Genomic DNA, 10,836 nt, shown 5'->3' on the forward strand with positions numbered 1-10,836 from the left:
AAAATTTTGTGAAAAGTTCTCTGAGTACCCCGTTTAGTCCCGGCTGGTATCTAATGTATGATTTAGGCATCAATGGCTCATATAAGGGACTTATTGAATAATTTTTGACATGATTGTTAAATAATATGAAATGTCCGTATTTGATTTGTATATTCTGGTAATGCTCTATAACCTTGTTCTGGCGACAGATACAGATTAAGGGTGTTACATTTATTGATATCAAAGCTATGATTTAGCCGATTCTCAAACTAATATAGCAATTACGAGTCTAGCTATACATGCCATTATATAACATGTGACAGTGTGATATCTCCTGACCATTTTAAACATGTTGTCCAACCAAGCTGAATCCGAAGAAGCTGAGAGCAATGCTCAAGCTTCAATTCAAATAGCAACATCTAGTAGTAGAAGACCCATATCTGAGGGCCGATGAGAAGAGGCTAAAGAAGCTGTAACAACCCAAAATCTATGAGCACCGGAAAAGTGTGTTATCGGGCCTCCATCTTAGTCAACTGAGTCATAAATAATTATTAGAAATATTTATGAGACTAGTTGTGTGTTTAATTAGGTTTTAGATAGTTGAATTTAGCTTAATTAGGAGTAATTAGCAAAAAGGATTAAATTGCAATAGAAGTGAAAGTCTAATTATAGATTAAAAGAAAATAATTGGGACTAAAATGGCAATTAAGCCATTTAGCATAGTTGAGGCGGCATAAAAGGAATAGAATTTAAGATTTTTATTTGTCTAAGTATATATATAATTAATGATATTAAAATATAATTTATATTATATGAATTTATGATAATTAAATTATAATGATATTATATTATTAAATAAATTAAAATATGCCAATTGTATGGATATGATAAAATACATGTGTAATATGTGAATATATATACATTTGTATTAAATTTTTTTATTTGCTTAAAATTTAAGTAAAAAGATATTTATAATATTAATTAATATTATTATCGTGATATTGTATTTGTGTCAAATGTATGATGATTAAATAATACATATGTAAAAGATAAATATATAAACAATTGTAATATTTTTAATTGTATATTAAATAGATATTTATTATTTTAAAGATATTTATTAGATAAATAATTAAATAATAATAATTATTATTATATTGTGAGATGTTAAAATAGGACAAGTGTATGGTGATGATTTAATGTAAGTGTATTAATAAAATACATACATTTGTAATACTTATAATTAATTAACTAAACATAAAGTAAAATAAAAGAAACAAAAGAAGAACAGAAAAAGAAACAGAGAAAGAGACGAAACAGAGGAGAAACAGGGGAGAAAGAAAGAAAGAAAAAGAAAAAGGGAAAATAAAGTTTTTAAAGCTTAGAGTTTAATTTGGTAAGTCAATTAAGCCATTTTCTTTTAATTTTAATGTTTTAAAAGTTTTAAAACAAAGTTTTGTTGAAAATAAGTTGAGGTTTTGGAAGTTTATAGGTTTTTAAGCATGGTTCATGTTGAATAAATTGTTAAATTAGGGATGTATTTGATAGAAATTTTGATTGGAATTGAATAAAGGATTGAATTGTAAACTAAGCTTTAAGTTTTGAATTTTAGGGATTAAATTAAAATAAATTCGAAATTATGAAAATATGATAAAAATTAGATAGTTAAATGTGAGTTTGGCAAGAAATTGAGTAGCAAGAAAGTATGAATTGAGAAAGAAAAATATATAGGTTTAGTTAGGATTAAATTGGAATTAAAGTTAAAGTTAGATAAAAATTTCAGCAATTAAATTGTGTTGTGCTAATGATTATGAAAATTATCTTAATTTTTTTTCATAGCTAATATCGCACCCGAGGCATCCACGAAGAAAGGAAAAGAAAAAGTGGACGAGAAATAGACACGAGAATCATAGTTTGTATCACTATAATTCAAATTTTATTATTATTAAAGGTGTAATTTGCTAATTATGTGTGGTAAGTATTTTAAGGTAAGAGTTTAATGAATGATAAATTTATAAGGTGGTATTGAAATTGAAACTGATATTAAACTGAATTATAGAATACTGAATATTGTTTTGAGTACTGAGTGAATTGTGAAAATATTGAATATTGTTATGTATATTGAATTGTGAAATTACTGCAATACTGTGAAATTGATTGAAATAAGGAATTTATGATCGATACTGAACTAAAATGGAAATTGTACTGAAAAGTAAATTAAATGCCCTATTAACTAGTCGGGCTAGTCGGATATAGCTGGCATGCCATAAGATATGAAAGAGTATAGGGTATTTGCCGGCTTACTGATTAGGCACTTATGTGCCGACTACTGTTACTGTTACTGATTCGGTACTTTGTGTGTCGAATACTGTTACTGTTACTATTACCAATTCGGCATTTTGTGTGTCGAATACTGTTACCATTACTATTACAGATTCAACACTTTGTGTGTTGAATATTGTTACTGTTACTGCTACCGTTACTGATTACTGTTTACTGGTGTGTTTGGTCGAAATCCGTGTATTTGCCGAGTCCGAGTCAGGTTAATAGGGACAGATGAAATAAATTTACTGATAAAACTAAACTTGAATGATATAGTATATGTGAAAGGTGAAAGTTGAAATAAAGAAATAAGAATGATATATATATAAACAATTGATATTGTAAAAAAAATTAATTGGTCACCAAGTAATGATAATTATAATGAAAAAGTATGTGTGTGATTTAATGTATTTAATTATAAATTAGATTATAGTGATACCACTGAGTATATGCATACTCAGCGTACGGTTGTTTCCGTGCGCAGGTTGTAGAAGTCAAGTACTGAACCAGCATCCAAAGCCAGACCCGACTTCAACAAACTTTTGGTGATGTATATTTTCTTTTGGTAATGTGGCATGTACATAATATGTGTATAAAGGTTACTATGTTTTGAATATAAATAGTTAAAAATGTTAATATTATAAGTCTAGGAATTATAATGAATGAAGTTTATCTATTTCAATTTAATTAGTATATTGATAAGTTTAGATTGATATTATATTGATTAAGTTTGATTAGAAGGTATTTAGAATAGAAAATGAGAATGTGAAATGAATTGGTTGAATTGGTTCTGATTAGAAATGATATGATTTTTAATTGCAGGGGGTTTTATGTAAAAATAAGCAGAAATGTTGTCGAAATTTAAAAAAAATCGATATACTTGAATGAGTTTCATTTCACTTTTAATTCATGTTTTAGACTTCGAAAGTTTATTACAAGGACTTAGTTATACAATTATATTACGAATATTATTTTATTATGAATTATCCGTAAAATTTTGATATGTTGAGTAATGCCTCGCAGTCTTGTTCCAACAACGGTTCGGGGTTAGGGGGTATTACAGAAACCTTCTTCCAAATGATGAACAAATGGTTTACAGAGTTTATAAGAACAAACTCGGCTGTACAACAACCTCTACCCCCTTCTATTTCTTAATCGGTTCCTGATATGCCACAAAGTATAGAACCTGTTAGAACTGATAAGCCTCCTGTAGATAAAATCCGTAAATATAGGGTAGAAGAATTTAGAGCTAATACAGAAGATGATCCTAAAAGGGCTAAATTTTGGTTAGAAAACACTATCAAGGTTCTGGATAAATTATATTGCACACTAACCAAATGTTTGAAATGTGTTGTATCTCTGTTAAAAGATTTGACTTACTAATTGTGAATACATTGATTTTTGTTGTACCGAAAGAGAGGGTCACATGAGAATTTTTCCAAACTAAATTCAAAAAGAAGTATATTAGTCAGAGATTCCTAGATCAGAAATGGAAGGAATTTTTAGAGCTTAAATAGGGGAATATGATAATATCTGAATACAAATGAGAATTTGTTAGACTGAGTAAATATGCCAAGTAGTGTATCCCGACTGAAATCGCCATGTGTAAGCGGTTTGAAGAGGGTTTAAATGAAGATATCAAATTGTTGGTTGAGATTCTGGAATTAAAAGAATTTATGGTACAGGTTGATCTAGCTCATAAAGCTGAAAAATTGAGTAAAGAAAAGAAATAGGCTGAGATGGAAGCCAGAACTTCAAGTAAAAGATTTATGGGAAAGTAATATCAGTCGGACTCAAAAAAATTAAAGAAAAATTTTAATCGTTCTACTACTTCTACAAGGTATTTTGGGAGAGACAAAATTATTCAACGCTCTAATCTGAGATCTCAGGCTACATCTGTAGCGAGTGCAGGCAGTGTTAGAAACACTAAATCCATGTGCTAACACTATAATTAATTCCATTTTGGTGTGTGCCACATGAGAAGCGGAGCATGTTTTAGATGTGGTTCCTTTGACCATTATCTCAGAGACTGCACGGAAAAGCCTGAAAAAGATACTGTACAGACTTGAAAGCCAAGCAGCTCCACTATAAGAGGTAAACTACCTCGAAATCTCGACAATAACAGTGGTAGTTGAGGTACGATAAAAGATTCAACTGTCAAATCTGAAGCATGAGCACCGGCAAGAACATATGCTATTTGTACATGTAAGGATGCCTCTGCACCGTCGCTATTACTGATTCTTTTTCTCTTCTTGATACTGATATAATTACTTTAATTGATCCTGTTTCGACACATTCATATATTTGCACGAATTTAGTGAACAATAAAAATTTACCTGTTGAGTCTATTGAATTCGTGGTTAAAGTATCAAACCCATTGGGCCAGTATGTGATAGTGAATAAAATTTATAAGAATCGCCCGTTAATGATACAGACTTTATATTTTTCGGCTGATTTGATGTTATTACCGTTTGATGAGTTTGATGTAATTCTGGGTATGGACTGGTTAACTCAGCATGATGCCATAGTAAATTGCAAACAAAAGTATATTATGTAAATGCCAGAATGGTGAAATGATCAATAATGAATTTGATAATTTGAATGGGTTGTCTAATGTGATATCAGCCATGTCAGCACAGAAATATGTCAGAAAAGGTTATAATGCTTATCTTGCCTATGTATTGGACACTAAAGTGTCTTAATCCAAGATTAAATTAGTGCCAGTGGTATGTAAATATCCTGATATGTTTCTAGAGGAGTTACCCAGATTACCACCGGTTAGAGAAATGAAATTTTCTATAGACCTTGTACCGAGAATAACAACAATATCTATAGCATCATACAAAATGACTCCTAGTGAATTAAAAGAATTGAAAGCACATTTGTAAGAACTGACTAACAGAGGCTTTGCTCGACCTAATTTCTCACATTGGGGTGCATCAGTTTTGTTTGTCAAGAAAAAAGATGGATCTTTGAAATTATGTATTGATTACGGATAGCTTAACAAAGTCACAATTAAGAATAAGTATCCACTGCCTCGTATTGATGACTTGTTTGACCAGTTAAAAGGTGCTGCTGTATTTTCAACGATTGATCTTCGTTCTGGCTATTATCAGTTACGAGTAAAAGACTCAAATGTACTAAAAATAGCTTTCAGAACCAGGTACGGACATTATAAATTCCTTGTGATATCGTTTGGCTTGACTAATGCACCAACAGTATTTATAAATTTAATGAATAAAATATTCAAATCGTATCTGGATAGGTTTGTGATAGTATTCATTGATGATATCCTGACATATTTCCGAGATGAAAAGGAACATGCTGATCATTTGAGAATTATTTTGTAAACTCTGCATGAAAAACAGTTGTATGCTAAATTTAGTAAATGTGAATTTTGGCTTTAAAAAATTAATTTTCTTGATCATCGCGGTCTAGTAAGATTTAGTTGTATCTCGAAAAGACATCTATGAAACTTATAAATTTGTGCCCCGTAGAGACATCAACCATGCGATCTATTGACGATAGGGGGAAGCTATCTTTGGGGCATGCCATATTTAGATTGGTGAAGTCGATGTACATCCTCCACCGGTTCATTGCCTTTTTTACCATGACCACATTCGGGATCCAGTCCTGGTACTCCACTTCCCTGATAAATATGATGGCCAACAATTTGGAGACCTCCTACCTCACTACTACTATTACTTGCGATGTGAATTTTTTTCTACTTTACAGGTTTCGCCTCTGGGAGCACATTCAACCTATACATAATTACTTGTGAATCTACGCTTGGCATATCCATTGCGGACCATGAGAAGACATTCAAATTCCCCTTTAGGTATTTGAATAATATCATTTTTTTCTTCCATGTTTAGTGTTGACGAGATCTTAACTGTTTTCTCTTTATTGTCACAAAATAGTTATAGGGTCTCAATGTACTCTACTGTTTCAGGTTTCTTATCTTGATGCACTTCTCTTACATCAAGATCATATAAGTTGATGGCTTGGCTCGTTAATTTTTCCTTTTGTGAACTTTGCCTCTCGGTGAAAGGCTCTCTTTCCTACCTGATAGACCTTACCGACGCCAATGCTTATCGAGAATTTGATCTTCATACAAAAGGTTGTCATCACCATCTTCGCTATCCTCATTATTAGTCTTATAAATATGGCATTATATACAATTGGGTGGTCAACCACAAAATTGGACACCCAGTGGTCGTATGCTTGCCATCTCCTAAGGTGATCAGTAGCGTGATCGCTCTTTTTACCTCGTTGTCACTCTCGAACACCACACACTATTTTTCTTAGTGTTGTGGCCTTTTTGGAATACAAAGTGACAACACACCTCTCGTGTGCTCGCTATTTTACACTCAACTACATCCAATCGTCATTGGTGCCTACGATTACATGAATGGTGCTTCGCACCCTTTGCTTACCCTTGGAGTCTAGTCCTTGCGAGCTTTGGCCTTGCTGCGGACCTCCCTGATTTACGAACTCAACAAGTTTGCCATTCTGGACCACTTCTTCTATGGCGTTATTTAATGTGAAATAGTATTTCATCTTATGCCCCATATAATCGTGTAAGGGACATCTGTTCCTGGAATTCATCCTTCTATTGATACTCCACATCGAAGGTGGTTTAGGAAGGATGCCTAGGCTCTTTACTTGGTTGATGATGTAAGCTCACGTGGCATTCAGTGGGGTGTAAGCCTTAAACCTACCTTGGGGAGGATTATGCCCCGCATGTTCCTACTAGAGCCTTTGCGGGTTTCTAAGTGTGTCACATTAAGCTAAGGTCTTGTGCAGTATGTCGATCCTGACTCGTAGAGATTGGTTGATGGGAGATTTCCTACTGTGCTATCCCTCTCTACTCTTGAGTTGTCGGTCATCCATTTAAAAATTGACCCGCGACGTTCTCTTAATTTCTTCTACCTTTAAAAATTTATAGGCCCGCTCGTATAGGTCGATAGGCTCTGCGACCTGTTGTCTGTGAATAAGTACTGCATGTGGTTGTTTTACACTCCAATAATGAAGGCGTGTATTGCCCACTGGTCTTCTAGGTTTTTTGTGTTGAATGTAGCCGCATAGAATCTTTTTAAGTAGTCTTGAAGGGAATTTCACCCTCCTGTTGCTTTACTGACATCAACCTCATTGGTGTTTTCATGATTGCTCGATGGGCCCTGATACTACCCAAGAACATTTGTTCCAGTTGCGAGAAATTACGAACCAATCTTTGTAGAAGGAAGAGATACCATTTCTTGGCGTTTACTTTCAGCGTTGTGGAGAAGGCCTTTCATTTGACTGCGTCTGATGCTCCCAACACATTTATATAGTTATTATACTACATTATGTGAGCTCGTAGATCCCTTCTTTCAAACATATCTTTAGGTACATTGAAATCGCGGAGCAAGCCTACTGTTGCAATTTTAGGGGCTAATGGGTTGTTAGAGCAGAATAACCAATCAATATCTTGTGACTTAGGGTGCAAGGCTGGTACGTAACGGCGAAGCTTTTCCATCTCATTCAGCCAGTCTTTCACCTGGGTACTCGAGGCTTCATATGGGTGTTGGCATTTCCTTGGAACTCCGAGTTGTCAGCATGTGCTTTTCTACGCAGTTTCTCGTTCTACCTTAGTAACTCATACTAGAAAGCTTGTTGTTCCACAAATCATGCTTATTGTGTAACCATTTGTTCCCTCGTGAACTTCATTTACTCCTGGAGGGCTAAGAACTGCTGTGAGGGTTGTTCTTGGTTGAGAGAAAAATAGATTCCTTGACCAGAGGAGAATTAAGGTTCAGGGAAAGGGAAGTTCCTTAGTAAACCATATTGTCGAGGTTTTCGAGTCTGTCGGCGAACCTAGCAGTGAACAAGTTTATCTCATCGAGTTGGGGGTCAAAACTCGACATTCCTGCCTGACCGGATGAGGGGATAAAAGGAAAAATTTTGTTTGGGTGAAACTTTTGGTTTTTAAAGGTTGAAGAGAACTAAATCAAACTGAAGAAAATCTACCAATCGGAAGTAGTCTACGCTTACCGCACCAATTGTTGAGAATATTTTTCTCGTATCGTATTAAGGGAAATGCAATGGGTTTATATACATGTTCCTATTGCTACTGTTACAACTCACAATATGGCCCACTATTTTGTCTTGGTATTGGGGCTGATGGCACTAACATTCCCTAGGCATCTCCTGGCTTATTGGCCTCGTGTTTACAAAGCACGCGACCCTTTTTAATCCTAAGACTAACACCTCTAGTGAACGTTGTACCCATTGGTTATGAGCGAGGGTCCCTTGTAGGGCTCGCTATCCCTTATGTGGACATAGCTCTCGACCCCATTCCTGCGAGGCTTACACAAGCTCTCCTCGTGAGCTATTTTTGCGAACATTCAGCTTTCCAGCGAGGTCCCCAACGAAATATCTTTATGGCGAACATTATTCTTCCGAGTCAGGTCTATCCTAGTTGGAGACCTGGTCCCTATTGGGTCATTTGGGCTGGCAATTACCAAATCCTAACATAACACTAATTTTTTTTGGAGTTTCTTAAAAGTGTTATAACAAAATTTTACCCAAAGAACTTATTCAATCCACTACTTAGGTTGCCCCATTGCAAAGTAATGTAAATATATCACAATTGTAAAAGTGACTAACTTTATTCAACCATCAAACTGGGGTGGTAGGCAAAAGAAAAGGCTAACCTTGTTCCACAAATACTAAAGAGTTCCTTACAAAAATTATTAGTAAAAATAACTTCTTGGTCACTAACAATGGATTCAAACAAACTACTTAATCAAATAGAATTCAAGCCACAGAAACAACATTATAAAGAATGAGGGAGGGTAATAAAATAAGCATACTAGAAAAAATAATCAACCACCACAAAGAGAAATTTTCCCGAGAGATTTGGACAGCCTGATTTGGTTATTCTAGCAATTGCAGCAAGCCTGCGAGACTCAAGTATTTCTCCTTGTTTTGCTAACAAACTTTACAAGTATAATAGAAGTCAACAGATTAGCTACAAAGTCTTCTGTACTTTCTGTCATGAACACTAGATAAAATGAGGCTATCCTAAAGTACCCAATTCACATCCAACTTTTCCACTTCAATTGTTCATACAATTTCCTTCAAGAACTTTGATTATCATACAGTATCCTATATTTCATCAAATTTAAAGACACGAGGCATGGGTCATGATAATAATAAAAAACAAAATTATTAGTTATATATCAAAATTAAATTAAAAATATTCATATCACATGCATTGCATAGGTTACAAAGTACAAACTCATTATCATATAATTGAAACATTAATAATAAACCTAAAATTATAACTTTTTTATCATAAACGAAGAAAAAGGTTAACCAAATTTCGTGGAAAACATAGTTACCGAACATTATAACTAAATACAAACGATGCAAACAATCAAATTAAAAAAAAAAAAACTATCATTCAATGTACCTGATAGACCAACCTGTTGAGATTAGTGTAAGCAGGCCTCTCAATATCGAGAGACCTTCGGCAAATAGCTTCATTATCAAGGAGAACCGCATCATCAGTGTGCTCTAACAGAGAATGGGTTGACAAAACACTATTGTAGGGCTCTACAACAGATGTGGAAACTCTGGGGAAGCGTAAGCACTAAGCAGTGAGACCCAATTTTGATTTCTTACCATAATCCACTGAAAGCGTTTCAAGAAGCAGTGATCCAAGCACGAAACACCAAAAACCCTTGAAGTCCAGTACAGTTATCTGCTAGCTTCCTTATCCTATCAAGTCAAAGATCCACTGTTTCCTTCCCAACTGCAACAAAAAAAGAAAAAAGAGTTAATTTAGAGATCTGACGGTAGGAGAAAAAAACCCAACTTTTCCAACACTTGTTGCTTACTTGTGTAGTGGCCTCTGGCAAAGTTGATTGCAGCATCTTCTTTGCCCCTAATAAGTTGTTCAGGGTGGAATAATGGGTTCTAACTTCATCAATTACGGTCGGTTCAAGATCCAAAAAAAACAGAACGAAAGAAGAGTAAATAACCAACGAAGAAAAAGGAGAAAATATAGAGTTTGTATTGGAAAAAGAACACAAGAAAGACCTGAATGCCATGTTGAAGACAGCAGAGTTCCCAACAGGTGTTACCAGCTTGACGAATGTGAACTCTCTCATTTTGGCTAACAAAGGGAACGATTGCTGAAGAGGTTCAGGGGGTAAAAAGAAACAGAGTGAGATTTTTGAAAAGGTATTATAGATGGGGTGGAAAACGGTTATAAATTTTGAATAAGAAGGTAACGGTTCCCAGGATTGAAAATTTGAAAATTGAAAATTGAAAATTGAAAATTTGAATAGGATTATATTAACATAATTTCTTAAAGCTACTTTTCAAAATTTTAATACAGGAATATACTATATTAACATATTTCTAAAATATATAATTTTTAGGTATTAATAAAATAATATAAAAAAATAATAAATAAAATTTGCAAATGCTTAAATCAATAATTAATAATTAAAAAATAATAAAATTTCTATTTATTAAGACTATGTT

At 33.8% G+C, this 10,836-nt stretch overlaps 1 long non-coding RNA gene across 1 annotated transcript; it reads right to left on the bottom strand.

Annotated features, from left to right (window-relative positions):
• Positions 1 to 3,238: 3,238 nt before the first annotated feature.
• LOC107958626 (uncharacterized) lies at positions 3,239 to 10,614 on the bottom strand. The gene is made up of 3 exons (XR_001700696.2): positions 10,387 to 10,614; positions 10,185 to 10,263; positions 3,239 to 10,099 (listed from the first exon to the last, which is right to left on the bottom strand). It is a non-coding gene; the product is annotated as an uncharacterized lncRNA (long non-coding RNA).
• Between the last annotated feature and the right edge of the window lie 222 nt (positions 10,615 to 10,836).

This window comes from Gossypium hirsutum, chromosome D07, assembly GCF_007990345.1.
Source record: "Gossypium hirsutum isolate 1008001.06 chromosome D07, Gossypium_hirsutum_v2.1, whole genome shotgun sequence".
In the NCBI taxonomy this organism is placed as follows: Eukaryota; Viridiplantae; Streptophyta; class Magnoliopsida; order Malvales; family Malvaceae; genus Gossypium; species Gossypium hirsutum.